The sequence below is a fragment of the Montipora capricornis genome, chromosome 9 (genome assembly GCF_036669925.1).
Source record: "Montipora capricornis isolate CH-2021 chromosome 9, ASM3666992v2, whole genome shotgun sequence".
Classification (NCBI taxonomy): Eukaryota; Metazoa; Cnidaria; class Anthozoa; order Scleractinia; family Acroporidae; genus Montipora; species Montipora capricornis.
The window spans coordinates 2,416,785-2,431,436 of record NC_090891.1 but is presented as its reverse complement, the minus strand read 5'-3'; the positions used below and the strand labels follow the sequence as shown (position 1 = coordinate 2,431,436).

At 38.0% G+C, this 14,652-nt stretch overlaps 2 long non-coding RNA genes across 3 annotated transcripts in view; both read right to left on the bottom strand.

The window, feature by feature from the left end:
• Nucleotides 1-214: 214 nt before the first annotated feature.
• Nucleotides 215-2,114, bottom strand: LOC138016217 (uncharacterized). The gene is made up of 3 exons (XR_011125760.1): nucleotides 2,017-2,114; nucleotides 780-1,583; nucleotides 215-346 (listed from the first exon to the last, which is right to left on the bottom strand). It is a non-coding gene; the product is annotated as an uncharacterized lncRNA (long non-coding RNA).
• Nucleotides 2,115-6,102: 3,988 nt separating this feature from the next.
• LOC138016215 (uncharacterized) overlaps nucleotides 6,103-14,652 on the bottom strand; it is an 18,150-nt gene continuing 9,600 nt past the window's right edge. Inside the window, exons 4-7 of one of the 2 annotated variants that reach the window (XR_011125758.1) lie at nucleotides 13,778-13,833; nucleotides 12,985-13,077; nucleotides 12,590-12,659; nucleotides 6,103-8,184 (exon numbers count right to left, since the gene is read on the bottom strand). This is a non-coding gene — a long non-coding RNA (uncharacterized lncRNA). The remainder of the gene's footprint in view (nucleotides 8,185-12,589; nucleotides 12,660-12,984; nucleotides 13,078-13,777; nucleotides 13,834-14,652) is intronic. The other variant, XR_011125757.1, reaches the window with a different exon arrangement.

The following is a 14,652-nucleotide window of genomic DNA, read 5'->3' as shown; positions in this document are numbered from 1 at the left end:
TTTTCATTGCTTAAATATGCTAAGGATTCATAGTTACTTTTGTGGGATGAATCTCAAGCCATTGTGGTGACAAATTCCAACACGTACACGGATCCATTAATTCAATGGGTGTCAGTGAAGAGGTCACTACGGTGTGTGAACAATCTTGATATCGACTTCCAACATAAAACGGTTGGAAGAAAGGAAAACAAATCATGTTTCGTATTTTCCAACAATTCTCGATAATAGTTGTCCCTTTTATTCAACGAAGACTATAGCCTGCGAGCAGGCTCTCGGTGATTCGAGGTGCATGAAGGGCCTTTGTTGTCAGCTGCGGTTTCACAGTTAGTGGCCACGTCATCCTAATCTAAAAACACAACGATTGTTTTTTCACAAATATAGATTTTTAAAGACTAAAAACAGTGAGGATAAAATTTGTTCCACCAAAAGAGCAGACAGAAAAGTATAAAATAGAAAAAAAAATAGAGCTTATCTGCTGAATACTCCGCCACTTATTTGCATAATAATAACATCTATTGTATTCTGGCTCGTTCTGAAAGTCGCTTATAGTAATGAAGTCGCAACGAAGATTCAAGTTTTTCATCAAATAGAATCATGTTTTAAAACTGAATTTGTTTTTTCTATTCTTGTACAGATCTAGAAGACAGCAAAGGTGATTTATTCATTTCCTTTAATTGGATAAAGAATTGGACTGAGAATTGTTTGTTGGAATTTTTTTTATGACCACTAAACAAAAAGCATGCAATAAACCATAATACTACACTTTACTAAAAACCTACCTATCTCCTTTGCTCCGGGATTTTCAATGGGTGCTTTGTTTTTGAAGGAATGAACTACGCGGTATTAATAGCGCTTTGTCGACTGCGTCCCAATAGTCTTTAAATCATGATGTGGGCGGAACATTCTTTTACATTGACAGATCACGTGTTTCCGCGTTAAGGGCTTTTGTACTGCTATACCCTCTCGATCATTCTCGACGAATTTAAACTACGTTTTATCAACGATTTACTTTACATGTATGTGTGTACAGTAGATTTTTTCGATCGGGTTTTGGCACCCTTTACCTCCTAGATAAATAGGAAGAGGTGGCCACTGACTGTGAAACCGCATCTGACAACACCTTTTCGCCTTTCTTTAGCCTGCGCATCTGAGCAGTCGAGCATGCTCTTCATGTACTTCGAACCACTGGGAGCGTAGGCTAGTCTTCGTAGAATAAAACTGTCAACAACCGTTTTTCTTTTCATTGCTTAAATATGCTAAGGATTCAAAGTTACTTTTGTGGGATGAATCTCAAGCCATTGCGGTGACAAATTCCAACACGTACACGGATCCATTAATTTAATGGCTGTCAGTGAAGAGGTCACTACGGTGTGTGAACAATCATGATATCGACTTCCAACATAAAACGGTTGGAAGAAAGGAAAACAAATCCTGTTTCGTATTTTCCAACAATTCTCGATAATAGTTGTCCCTTTTATTCAACGAAGACTATAGCCTGCGAGCAGGCTCACGGTGATTCGAGGTGCATGAAGGGCCTTTGTTGTCAGCTGCGGTTTCACAGTTAGTGGCCACGTCATCCTAATCTAAAAACAAAACGATTGTTCTTTAACAAATATAGATTTTTAAAGACTAAAAACAGTGAGGATAAAATTTGTTCCACCAAAAGAGCAGACAGAAAAGTATAAAATAGAAAAAAAAATAGAGCTTATCTGCTGAATACTCCGCCACTTATTTGCATAATAATAACATCTATTGTATTCTGGCTCGTTCTGAAAGTCGCTTATAGTAATGAAGTCGCAACGAAGATTCAAGTTTTTCATCAAATAGAATCATGTTTTAAAACTGAATTTGTTTTTTCTATTCTTGTACAGATCTAGAAGACAGCAAAGGTGATTTATTCATTTCCTTTAATTGGATAAAGAATTGGACTGACAATTGTTTGTTGGAATTTTTTTTATGACCACTAAACAAAAAGCATGCAATAAACCATAATACTACACTTTACTAAAAACCTACCTATCTCCTTTGCTCCGGGATTTTCAATGGGTGCTTTGTTTTTGAAGGAATGAACTACGCGGTATTAATAGCGCTTTGTCGACTGCGTCCCAATAGTCTTTAAATCATGATGTGGGCGGAACATTCTTTTACATTGACAGATCACGTGTTTCCGCGTTAAGGGCATTTGCACTGCTATACCCTCTCGATCATTCTCGACGAATTTAAAGTACATTTTATCAACGATTAACTTTATATGTATGTGTGTACAGTAGATTTTCTCGATCGGGTTTTGGCACCCTATACCTCCTAGATAAATAGGAAGAGGTGGCCACTGACTGTGAAACCGCATCTGACAACACCTTTTCGCCTTTCTTTAGCCTGCGCATCTGAGCAGTCGAGCATGCTCTTCATGTACTTCGAACCACTGGGAGCGTAGGCTAGTCTTCGTAGAATAAAACTGTCAACAACCGTTTTCCTTTTCATTGCTTAAATATGCTAAGGATTCAAAGTTACTTTTGTGGGATGAATCTCAAGCCATTGCGGTGACAAATTCCAACACGTACACGGATCCATTAATTTAATGGCTGTCAGTGAAGAGGTCACTACGGTGTGTGAACAATCATGATATCGACTTCCAACATAAAACGGTTGGAAGAAAGGAAAACAAATCCTGTTTCGTATTTTCCAACAATTCTCGATAATAGTTGTCCCTTTTATTCAACGAAGACTATAGCCTGCGAGCAGGCTCACGGTGATTCGAGGTGCATGAAGGGCCTTTGTTGTCAGCTGCGGTTTCACAGTTAGTGACCACGTCATCCTAATCTAAAAACAAAACGATTGTTCTTTAACAAATATAGATTTTTAAAGACTAAAAACAGTGAGGATAAAATTTGTTCCACCAAAAGAGCAGACAGAAAAGTATAAAATAGAAAAAAAAATAGAGCTTATCTGCTGAATACTCCGCCACTTATTTGTATAATAATAACATCTATTGTATTCTGGCTCGTTCTGAAAGTCGCTTATAGTAATGAAGTCGCAACGAAGATTCAAGTTTTTCATCAAATAGAATCATGTTTTAAAACTGAATTTGTTTTTTCTATTCTTGTACAGATCTAGAAGACAGCAAAGGTGATTTATTCATTTCCTTTAATTGGATAAAGAATTGGACTGAGAATTGTTTGTTGGAATTTTTTTTATGACCACTAAACAAAAAGCATGCAATAAACCATAATACTACACTTTACTAAAAACCTACCTATCTCCTTTGCTCCGGGATTTTCAATGGGTGCTTTGTTTTTGAAGGAATGAACTACGCGGTATTAATAGCGCTTTGTCGACTGCGTCCCAATAGTCTTTAAATCATGATGTGGGCGGAACATTCTTTTACATTGACAGATCACGTGTTTCCGCGTTAAGGGCATTTGTACTGCTATACCCTCTCGATCATTCTCGACGAATTTAAAGTACATTTTATCAACGATTAACTTTATATGTATGTGTGTACAGTAGATTTTCTCGATCGGGTTTTGGCACCCTATACCTCCTAGATAAATAGGAAGAGGTGGCCACTGACTGTGAAACCGCATCTGACAACACCTTTTCGCCTTTCTTTAGCCTGCGCATCTGAGCAGTCGAGCATGCTCTTCATGTACTTCGAACCACTGGGAGCGTAGGCTAGTCTTCGTAGAATAAAACTGTCAACAACCGTTTTTCTTTTCATTGCTTAAATATGCTAAGGATTCATAGTTACTTTTGTGGGATGAATCTCAAGCCATTGTGGTGACAAATTCCAACACGTACACGGATCCATTAATTCAATGGGTGTCAGTGAAGAGGTCACTACGGTGTGTGAACAATCTTGATATCGACTTCCAACATAAAACGGTTGGAAGAAAGGAAAACAAATCATGTTTCGTATTTTCCAACAATTCTCGATAATAGTTGTCCCTTTTATTCAACGAAGACTATAGCCTGCGAGCAGGCTCTCGGTGATTCGAGGTGCATGAAGGGCCTTTGTTGTCAGCTGCGGTTTCACAGTTAGTGGCCACGTCATCCTAATCTAAAAACACAACGATTGTTTTTTCACAAATATAGATTTTTAAAGACTAAAAACAGTGAGGATAAAATTTGTTCCACCAAAAGAGCAGACAGAAAAGTATAAAATAGAAAAAAAAATAGAGCTTATCTGCTGAATACTCCGCCACTTATTTGCATAATAATAACATCTATTGTATTCTGGCTCGTTCTGAAAGTCGCTTATAGTAATGAAGTCGCAACGAAGATTCAAGTTTTTCATCAAATAGAATCATGTTTTAAAACTGAATTTGTTTTTTCTATTCTTGTACAGATCTAGAAGACAGCAAAGGTGATTTATTCATTTCCTTTAATTGGATAAAGAATTGGACTGAGAATTGTTTGTTGGAATTTTTTTTATGACCACTAAACAAAAAGCATGCAATAAACCATAATACTACACTTTACTAAAAACCTACCTATCTCCTTTGCTCCGGGATTTTCAATGGGTGCTTTGTTTTTGAAGGAATGAACTACGCGGTATTAATAGCGCTTTGTCGACTGCGTCCCAATAGTCTTTAAATCATGATGTGGGCGGAACATTCTTTTACATTGACAGATCACGTGTTTCCGCGTTAAGGGCTTTTGTACTGCTATACCCTCTCGATCATTCTCGACGAATTTAAAGTACATTTTATCAACGATTTACTTTATATGTACGTGTGTACAGTAGATTTTCTCGATCGGGTTTTGGCACCCTATACCTCCTAGATAAATAGGAAGAGGTGGCCACTGACTGTGAAACCGCATCTGACAACACCTTTTCGCCTTTCTTTAGCCTGCGCATCTGAGCAGTCGAGCATGCTCTTCATGTACTTCGAACCACTGGGAGCGTAGGCTAGTCTTCGTAGAATAAAACTGTCAACAACCGTTTTTCTTTTCATTGCTTAAATATGCTAAGGATTCAAAGTTACTTTTGTGGGATGAATCTCAAGCCATTGCGGTGACAAATTCTAACAAGTACACGGATCCATTAATTTAATGGGTGTCAGTGAAGAGGCCACTACGGTGTGTGAACAATCATGATATCGACTTCCAACATGAAACGGTTGGAAGAAAGGAAAACAAATCCTGTTTCGTATTTTCCAACAATTCTCGGATCACTCAAGTTTTCCGGTAAACGAGGGAAAGATGACTCGATAAAAATCGTCTCGATGAAATAAATAGGTACTCAATCTTGCACGAAGACGTGACTGGTTTGAAAAAACCAGCCTCGTTCTTAAAATTAGACTCGTTTAAAATACCCGTCGGAAAACGAGACTGATTTGGAAAGACGCGTTTGGGAAGCTAGAAACTCCGTTCGGATAGACTTGTTCGATAAACGAGACTCGTTCGCAAAACGTGACTCGTTCGCAAAACGTGACTCGTTCGTGAAAACCAGACTCGTTTGTGAAGGGAGGTTAATTTTGGTTTTTATTTCACCGTAAATGGTAATGTAAATATCAAGAATATTATTTTAGTTGCAGTCTTACGAACAATATAAATTTTGGCCGGAAACTCTGGCTTCGAATATTCTTAACTTTGAAGCTAAAATAGGATCATTGCTGACTTCTGAGGACAGCTCTCGAAAACGAGTACAACGAGCACGTCAAAAACATCGAGCACGTTATCGTTAAAATCCAGTACAACGAGCACGTCAAAAAGGACGTGCACGTTATCGTCAAAATCGAGTACAACGAGCACGTTAATAGGATCATTGCTGACTTCTGTTTCGGGATCATTGCTGACTTCTGGGGACAGCTCTCGAAAACGAGTATAACGAGCACGTCAAAAACATCGAGGACGATGTCGTTAAAATCCAGTACAACGAGCACGTTAAAAATGACGTGCACGTTATCGTTGAAATCGAGTACAACGAGCACGTTAAAATAAACGTCCTCGTTCTATCGATTCAATCGTACAACAAGCTGGTTGTCAAGATCTTTCGAAACATCGCGCTCGTTGTCAATAACGCACTCGTTTTCATCGTTTCTTTTCATATCGTTAACGATCTACGATAGTGACGATGGGGATCATGACGATGGATTACGATAGATTCACAAGATCGTTGGATCATTGCTGATCGTGTTGATCGTCAGATCGTGTCGGAGATCGTGTCCATAGTATCCTCGAATAGCAATTGATTGGTATCTATTATTTTCTGGTTTATTTCCTAAAATTGTGGCTACGAGGCCCTAAACATATCAGAAGGTAAATTGGCATCAAACGCTTAGACTTAAGGGCGGTCTCATTGCCCCTCTACTCAATTTCTTCAGAAAAGGCAAGGTTATGCTGCTCTCTATCCCCCCAACTTATCTACTTCGTTTAGCCAAGGAAAGAATGTCAACAAACAGCACTGGAGTGTGTACGGTCGGAGTACGCGGCATGAAGGGTTCATCGCGTTTATTTACGGTCAATTAACGCAACGAATGAATCTGAAAACACCTTCTTTATTACTTCTTTGGTGACAATTCAGCTATATCAAATGTTCCATGGCATAAATAAGGATGAAAAATCAGAGATTGTAGCATGCATGCAGTATGTATGTGCCTATTCATAAGCAAAACTAATATAAGACTAATGAAAGGGATGAGGGACGAAAGCTACAGGTAAGAGTAGATCCTTCTCCAAAATGGCGGCAACGGAATTGAATGAGTTAAAATTAAAATGAATGTCAAATGGATACCAGAAATAGAAAGAGCAACTTTACATTAGTAACCATGTTATATCACCTGAAAAGTTGAAAAACGAAAAATTCTACAGATGGTTGTATTACTAGGGAAATTGGCCATACCCCTAAGCATCCAAACATCTGCACATTTTTAATGTTTCAACGTACACTTTCTTAGTTGATGTGCCGAAACTTTGCAGGGTTACTAAAGTAAAGGTGCTCTTTTATCAGTTTTTAATTTTAACTTAATTGAATTTTCCGCCGCCAAAAAAAAAAGATGAAAAAATCACAGCCGTTACTTCCTTATTTGAAACTGCTACCAGAACTAGAAAAAGTCAATTATTAGAACCCGAGATTTACTTGCAAACCTATCTAGCCCCCCTCTCCCCCTTCCCCCCTCCCCCTCCCCCTCCTGGGTATCGACACCATGAATTCAGAATCACGAAAAATACAACTTGGGTCAATATATTTTCTTTTTGTACTACAGTTTTCCATTACTTTTTCCTTAATTTGTGCTAGTCAGAAAAGCAAAAAGAAAATGGGCAAAATAAAGGCGTTCCTAACTGACACTCAGCCTTAGTATGTTCTTGGAATTAGTGTTTTTACAATTTTGATCAATCTTAGCCTCAACGTTTATAGACCGAATGCGTGAATGGCGCCCAAAAAAGCAATATTTTCTCTATGTGCTAATTAGACTCACACGCCTCGTTTGCATGGACCAAATAAAAAAAAATACCAAAATACGTTGTGGCCGCCATTTATGTATTCGGTCTATTAAAAAGGTTCCTTTATGCATCTAAAAAATCCGAGTGTATTTCATTTTAAGCCCTTACTGAAACACTATATTTGTTTTCTCGGGGAGCGAGCTATGTTTCGCTTTCATGCGGATCGAAACAGTTTTTGTTTTTGCAGTATGTATGTCTAACTGCAAAATTCGCCTAAACAGGTCGCTGTTGCATTGATTTGCTCTATTCTTTGATTGCACCCGACGTCAAGGTGGCCAAGTTGGTGGAAAGAACAAAAGCGCAAAAGTCCCTTGGCAATTTCACTCTATTAAGCTACATTTCGCTTTTTTTTTTCTTTGGTGGGGGGGGGGGGGGGTGTTCCAGCATGGCGGTCTTATCACGTGAGTGCAATCAAAGAATACCGTGAAGCCAGCACAATGAGCATAACACCCAACACCTTATACTGGCAGCTTTATGTTTGATGCCAAATGATAACTTTTTTTAAAGCTGAGGTATTTTCAGTTCCAAAAACAACTTAAAAGCGTGGAGAGGATGTGTCGCTAGCCTCCATTCTTGCCATATTTTTCTTTACTCTCTCTCCAGCCTCAAGAGGATTTGCTTATCATTTCCAGCAATATCTTTGAATATTGTGCTGGTTGGGACTACAACGGAGATGTTCTCTCCGCTGTATACGCGCACCTTTACACCAGTGTCTCTTTCGTGAGATGTTAGTATGCTCTGCAAAGGAAAAGAAAAATCATTCTTATGTAGCTCTGAAAATTCCCATTATTTGAAGCTGCAATCATCCCGCAGGATTAGTGTCGTGGAACCCCAAAAATTATTTTAGTCCAAATAAATCTTTATCTGTCACCGAGTACAGAGCAACAGTGTCAAGAATTATCTAAGGTCGGCACACACGGGGGGACTAGTCCCTGCAACTAGTCCCTAGTTACACAAAGGGACTGGTCGCAGGGACTAGTCCCTTGTAGTGTTTACACGCGGGGTCCAATTGCACAGGAAAGTAGCAAAAACTGGGGCCAAACGGTATCATTCTTTCACTCTGCAGCTTTCTTAAGAAACCAAAATTATTAAAATAGCAATGTAGCATTTAATTAATTCAGTTCAGTACAAAATTACGAAATTATTTAGTATTTGAATTTTTTTCCGATTCAGTCCGGATATAAGCGGAAAATAAGTTGAAGCGCTTTGTTACCGATGAGCTGTAGCCAATACAGAAAAAAAAGGGTGCGAAAATTTGGTAATTTGGTCGCAGGGACTTGTCCAACGAGCAGTTTACACGAGGCGTTTTGAGGAACAAGCCGCAGGTCCTTGTCCCAAAATTCAAACCAGTTTGAATTCGTGGGACTAGTAGCAGGGACCAAATCCCTGCGACTATATTTCGTGTTAGAAATGGCTGCTTCACACAGTAGGACTTGGCCCAGGTACTAGGCGCATGGACTTATCGCCTCGTGTGTACTGCCCTTTATTTTGGTTAAAACCCATTCAACCATAAGCGATAGTGAGAAGTCTGAGGCGAGTGACGTAACACCCGGATGTATAGTATGTTGACAAGTTCACTTTCCTGTAATGTAATGGCCGATGTGTACATGTACATAATTCTCGACGCGAGTTCGGGCTCATAAAATCTCCCATAATGAAGAATACGAATCTTCGGAAGTGGAGAGTTCGCCCAGGAGGCCCACGAGGACGAACCGTCGTGGCTAGAACTTTATGAAGAAGAAAGAAAAGTGGAGAAAGAGCTACTGCAGAAGAAAAGCTCCAAAAACCATGTAACTGTACAGGAAAAGTCAAAGATTGGTAAGTTGCAAATTGATGTGCCGCAGCTGCTATCAACAAGTGCGACCTAGTTAAACGTACACGCTTTACGCCGACCTACAAATTTCTGTGGTTCACATCTCCATTTTTCGCCATTTTTTTTTTGCGGTTGATATGGGCACTTGAAGCTTTCTCGCAACGTATGTCTGAATCACTAATTGCAACAATGGCTAAGCTGCTTTCAGTATACAAAAATTTGGTTTATCAACGGAGTTGATAATGTAAATTGACCACCGTACAGAGATTCTAAAAGCTAGAGCTTTTAGAATCTCTGTACGGTGGTCAATTTACATTATCAACTCCGTTGATAAACCAAATTTTTGTATGTTATTTATTTCGTTGAGCAGGTTGAAGTTTTGGCATCTATTCAGCTGATGTGGACCTGCTATACCCACCAACCCATATACTTACAGAGGACAGCCACAACACCGGGAACTTCATCTCCTACTCTTCGCGAATAGTGTGTGGATATGGAAGATATTTGTGAGACGGGGCCTACGGTTTAAAGTCCTTATCCAGCACTTTCTCCTCAGTTATTTTAAGACCGTGAGTGTTGGTCCTGCCGGAGTCGACCTCCCGCATGGCAGCCCGGTGCTCAACCAAGTGAGCCACAGGTGCGCAAAAAGATAACTGGAAGAAAAAACTTTCAATTCATAATCAATTACCAATTGTCAACTATTGTTCACATCTATAATACCGCTTAAAATTTTCATTATTTTTGAAATATATGAAGGCATTTGTAACGGAAGGGCAGGGTGTAACTTGAAAATTAGAGCCACAGTAGTTCAGTTTTGTGGGGAGTTATTGTTCAGCGAAGTCCACGTTCGTGTGTAATGCAACGTGGTTGGAACGAGTTGAGAGTTGAAGGTGGGAAAACCCAAATGTATATGTATCTGCTTCTTTCTAATGATACCCAAAATCAGACGAATACATTCCACATGACCTTCCTGTTTTCCCATCAATACCTTCGCGCGCAAAGATGGCGGACATGATCTCTTTTTTTTTTTAAATCTTCATCACACCTTGCTGATTAGTAAGTGAGCTTGCCTTTTATTACTATAATTTTATCGTTTAAAAGAAACGAAACTGAACTTAAACTTGTCGAAATTAAACAACCAGCCAGCGACCCTCCGTTTTAATATAAACAAATCAAATTAATGAAATGAAATGAAATTATTGCGGACCAAAATTTTTAAAACAGGCACAAGAATGACATCTTCTCTTTTGCCGATTAGTATTTCAGCCTACAATTCAGGTTGGCGTGGTTGTTCTGCCAATTTAAGGTGGTTTCTTACATGCCCTTTTTTTTCACAAAGCCATGTCATGGTAACAAACTAACTAGCACAAAGGTAGGATATTGCCTGTAGTTACTAAAACAAGGGATGACCTAAAATGATCTAAAATGACCTAAAATGATGTAAAATGAATCTAAAATGATCTAAATGTAAAATTTTTAAATTTCTTTTATTTCCTAACAAAGACTAGTGAGCAGCACAACGGACGACTTCATGTAGTTGTATACTTTTAGTTTATCCCAACGCGTTTCGTCTCTATCAGAGACTTCTTCAGGGAAATTCCCGATAATTAGTGTATTACAGCAGCGGTTTTGATTGATGGGAAGTGTCTAGTTTTTCCCAAGCAACGTGGTTTTGACCGTCCAGGAAGTTACTAAACGTGAACAATGTTTCCTTCATGACTTCATACTGGTTATTGTCTAGGATTTGTTTCATTATAATTGATTACTTAATTATGTATGTAATAATTATTTCATTCTTCACTATTGGAAGGTGGACAGTGCTAATTTGAGCATAAATTTATGGAGTGTCCATCGCAAGTTTTAAATACTTTATGTCCTTAAATGAGACTCATGAGGCAAATTTCAGAGACATTTCAGCCTGGGTCATGCCATTGTCACTCAATGCAAAGTTGTGTTCTTTAGTGGTCTGTAAAGAACACAACATTGGATTAAACGGTCGATCGCATGAGCCCATGTCTTTAAAGTGCTACTATGATCAAATTTTCATCCCTTGCATCTATAGGTTTATTTTATAGAATTCCAAGAAAGATAAAATATGCCATTTACCGTTTGGAGATATCTGCATAGGTTGTTTAAGTTTGAAAAATGTGTAAATTATGCAAATAAAATTACTGATGATGTCACTCATTCAACTCAATATAAATTCAAGTATATAAACAGAGCTATTTCGGTCAATTTCCAGAAGAGGCCATTGAAACTTGGTAGGCGAATAGTTATACAGACAACACACCTTTGGCCATAAAGAAATTGGTTCCCATGGCAACTCACTTTTTTCTAATCCCCTTCAACCTGATTCAATATTTTTGGGAATCAGAGGCAACAAACTCGACCTAACTTATAAAAATTTATATGCTTGCAGGATCGTGCAGATGAGGCATCATGGCAAATATCAAAATAGAACGCCAACGGTGGCCAGCGAAGTCTTTAATATCAAGGAGGTCTGGAACCTAGTATGTTGCCATAGTAATAAAACTGGTACGCTCATATTGTGGAGCACATCCTCTAGAATCTTATTGCAAAGGATCGAGCATTTCTTATACAAATTGACTGTCATATCTTTTTCCATCATATTTTATCATAATTCGGTTCAGTTTCTGACATCATCAATTGGCTAATTTGCATATTTTGAAAACTTGAATACCTCTGGAACAAAAAGAGAGATTTGTAAATAGTAAACAAGATTTTTCTTCTTGTAAAGACTACATGTAGAAACATGTGAATTTTGCCATAGTTGCACTTTAACAAGATTCCTGGATGCATTAACGTGGGATGCGTTGGTCATCACTCTTGTCATACGTGTAAAGTAACAAATTTAACGTTATCTCAGTACTAGGCAAACTCCCTATTCATGACCATGTGGGGCCTAATCTCTGCTATAATGCATTCCAACACTCAGGTTTTCATTGGTTGGTTAGAGGTGATTTCAGGAGGGTCATTGTGCAGTCACTGATCAGTAGCGAAGTTACATTTTTTCAACAGATATGTCATGTTAATTGCAATTTTATCTATGGACATTTATATGATTTTTGACGTCATATTTGATTGCATCAATTGCAGTCTAGGCCACATGAATGTTAAATTTATGTAGTTTAGTTATTACCAAAAAGCTATGGAAATGTATACATATGTAACTAATGTATGCAGGTCCACATCAGCTGATAGCTGCAGATGCAACTATTACTTTGTAATTTTTGTAATTTTAACCTGCTTTATCAAATAAAGAATTCATTGATTGATTATTCAGTTTTGTTTCATTTGGCATTCATTCACCGTTTCTTGTTCTTTTTTCTTCTTTCTTTATTTGTTCTGTTATCTTTTCTTCTCCTCTTTGTATTCACCACTGTTAATAAAAGCACATGTTGATTTTGTGAGCATTTGTTAATAGAGTATGAGAATGAAATAGCCCATGTTGTTTCCTACATCTTTAAAAAATAAGTTTAGAGTGCCTATCCTTTAGCAAAACTTGGCTTTATTATGGAAACCCTAACCTGCACTAATCCATGTTTTTTTTTTGGCTTTGGGTCATACTTCACCCTTCTAAGGCACCAATCAGCCTTCAAACAATGTGGCCTAGGTTGGTTACATGCAACTCTCTCACAAATTCCACGAAATATGCTATCTGTGCACTCCCTGCTTTATTTTAAGGAGGTCTATGTTGTACTTACATGTATGTCCAGATGATTGAAGTGCAAGCATCGACAGGTCACTGCCCCGGTGGATTAATGGCTAGTGCTGTTGACCATTTGATGGGGAAGAATCTATACAAAACATGGGAATGTTGATGTTTGAGGCCTTGATGCTGTTATCTATCAGGGCCCGGTTGTTCAAAAGCCGATTAACGCTAATCCCAGATTAAAAACTAACCAAGGAGTTTATTTCTCTACTCCCAACGGCTGTTCAACGCTGAATATTGGGCAAAACTTTATATTAGAAGGAGTTAATCTTAAAAACCAAGAAGAAGTAACAGAAGCTTTTCCCAAAAAGTTGAAAACATGAAACAAAAGGTTATGCTAATCCTGGATTAAGTTAATCGGATTTCGAACAACCGGGCCCAGATCATTGAAATTTAACATACACCTGTAACAACCAAAAAGCTGCAGGTACATATATGATGAACTACACTGCTTTTTTTTATATAATGAACTACATTGCCAAATGACAGCAAAATTGCACTCATGAAATACCACTTGATCGAACTATTCCATATTGTATTCAACAAATTGGAAGTAAGGTGATTGGGTCCAAGTGAATGAAAATACAGGTGAAAATATTATTATTCATATTATGACAGTTGCATACTTCGCACTTTGTTGGGATGTAAAATTTTGGCAAATTTGCAAAAAAGCACCCGAAATCTGATGTATTAAAACAATGAAAATACAAATAGGCACTAACACAAACATTAGAAAGGTCATTTTATTTGTTGTAGTATACATGTGCCAAATTTACTCTACTTACCAACAAGCGTACTTGAAAGGTCCTCTGGCACTTAGAAAATTCCCTTTAAAGGAGACCTGATTTTAAAGGAAAAAAAAGGAGGGAAGTATGCATCCAAATATATGCTTTGTTTGGGTTTGAAGATTTTTACTATTTGTCTTTAATTTTGCAGTTACTGAAGGGTAAGTTTTAAAGAAAAGATTTATATCAGATTGTCCATTAATATAGATATTACTATAAATTTTGCATTAATTGAAATATACCCAGGTCCTGGCTTCTAATGACAACCCTGAAGTTATACATTTTGTTTAGCATTGTAACCACCATCACTTACAGTTTACAAGTTGAACACAAGTTACAATAACTTATAAAGCATATAATTATATTCCTTTTGGGCAGTGTTGGCTTAAATGAAGCATCAGAATGCCAAAGTTTTGGCGTCTGAGGGAAGATGTGTTATTATCCTCTCTACTTTCCTTTACATCATATACACAACTTGGTAGTAGATGGTGAAGTTCCATGTTTGTACATTGTGAGAGTATACACAGTCACTGTTTTTTGTCTTTGCTAGTGCTGTGTTGCATCTTGTTGTAACTTCTTGAGTAAAGTTAGATTGAGGCAGGCGAGGCTGTAAAAAAATGCTTCTGTATAGCTGACATCCCTTGCGTATAATTGCACTCTGTCTTGTCCTCTCTTGTTGGTGCCCTTTCCTTGTGATCTCTTTATAAACAATGCTGACCTTTTCTTGTTTGTTTTCCCTCTTATAATTATTAATAGCTGATGTTGCTGGAGGTAGTTTTAAGTAATTAGGTGTAGATCAAGGAGGTACATTAGACTTGCTCACAAGTCGAGTTTTTGAGCGCGACAGAGAGCGCGAAGCGCGATCGTACGAGCGC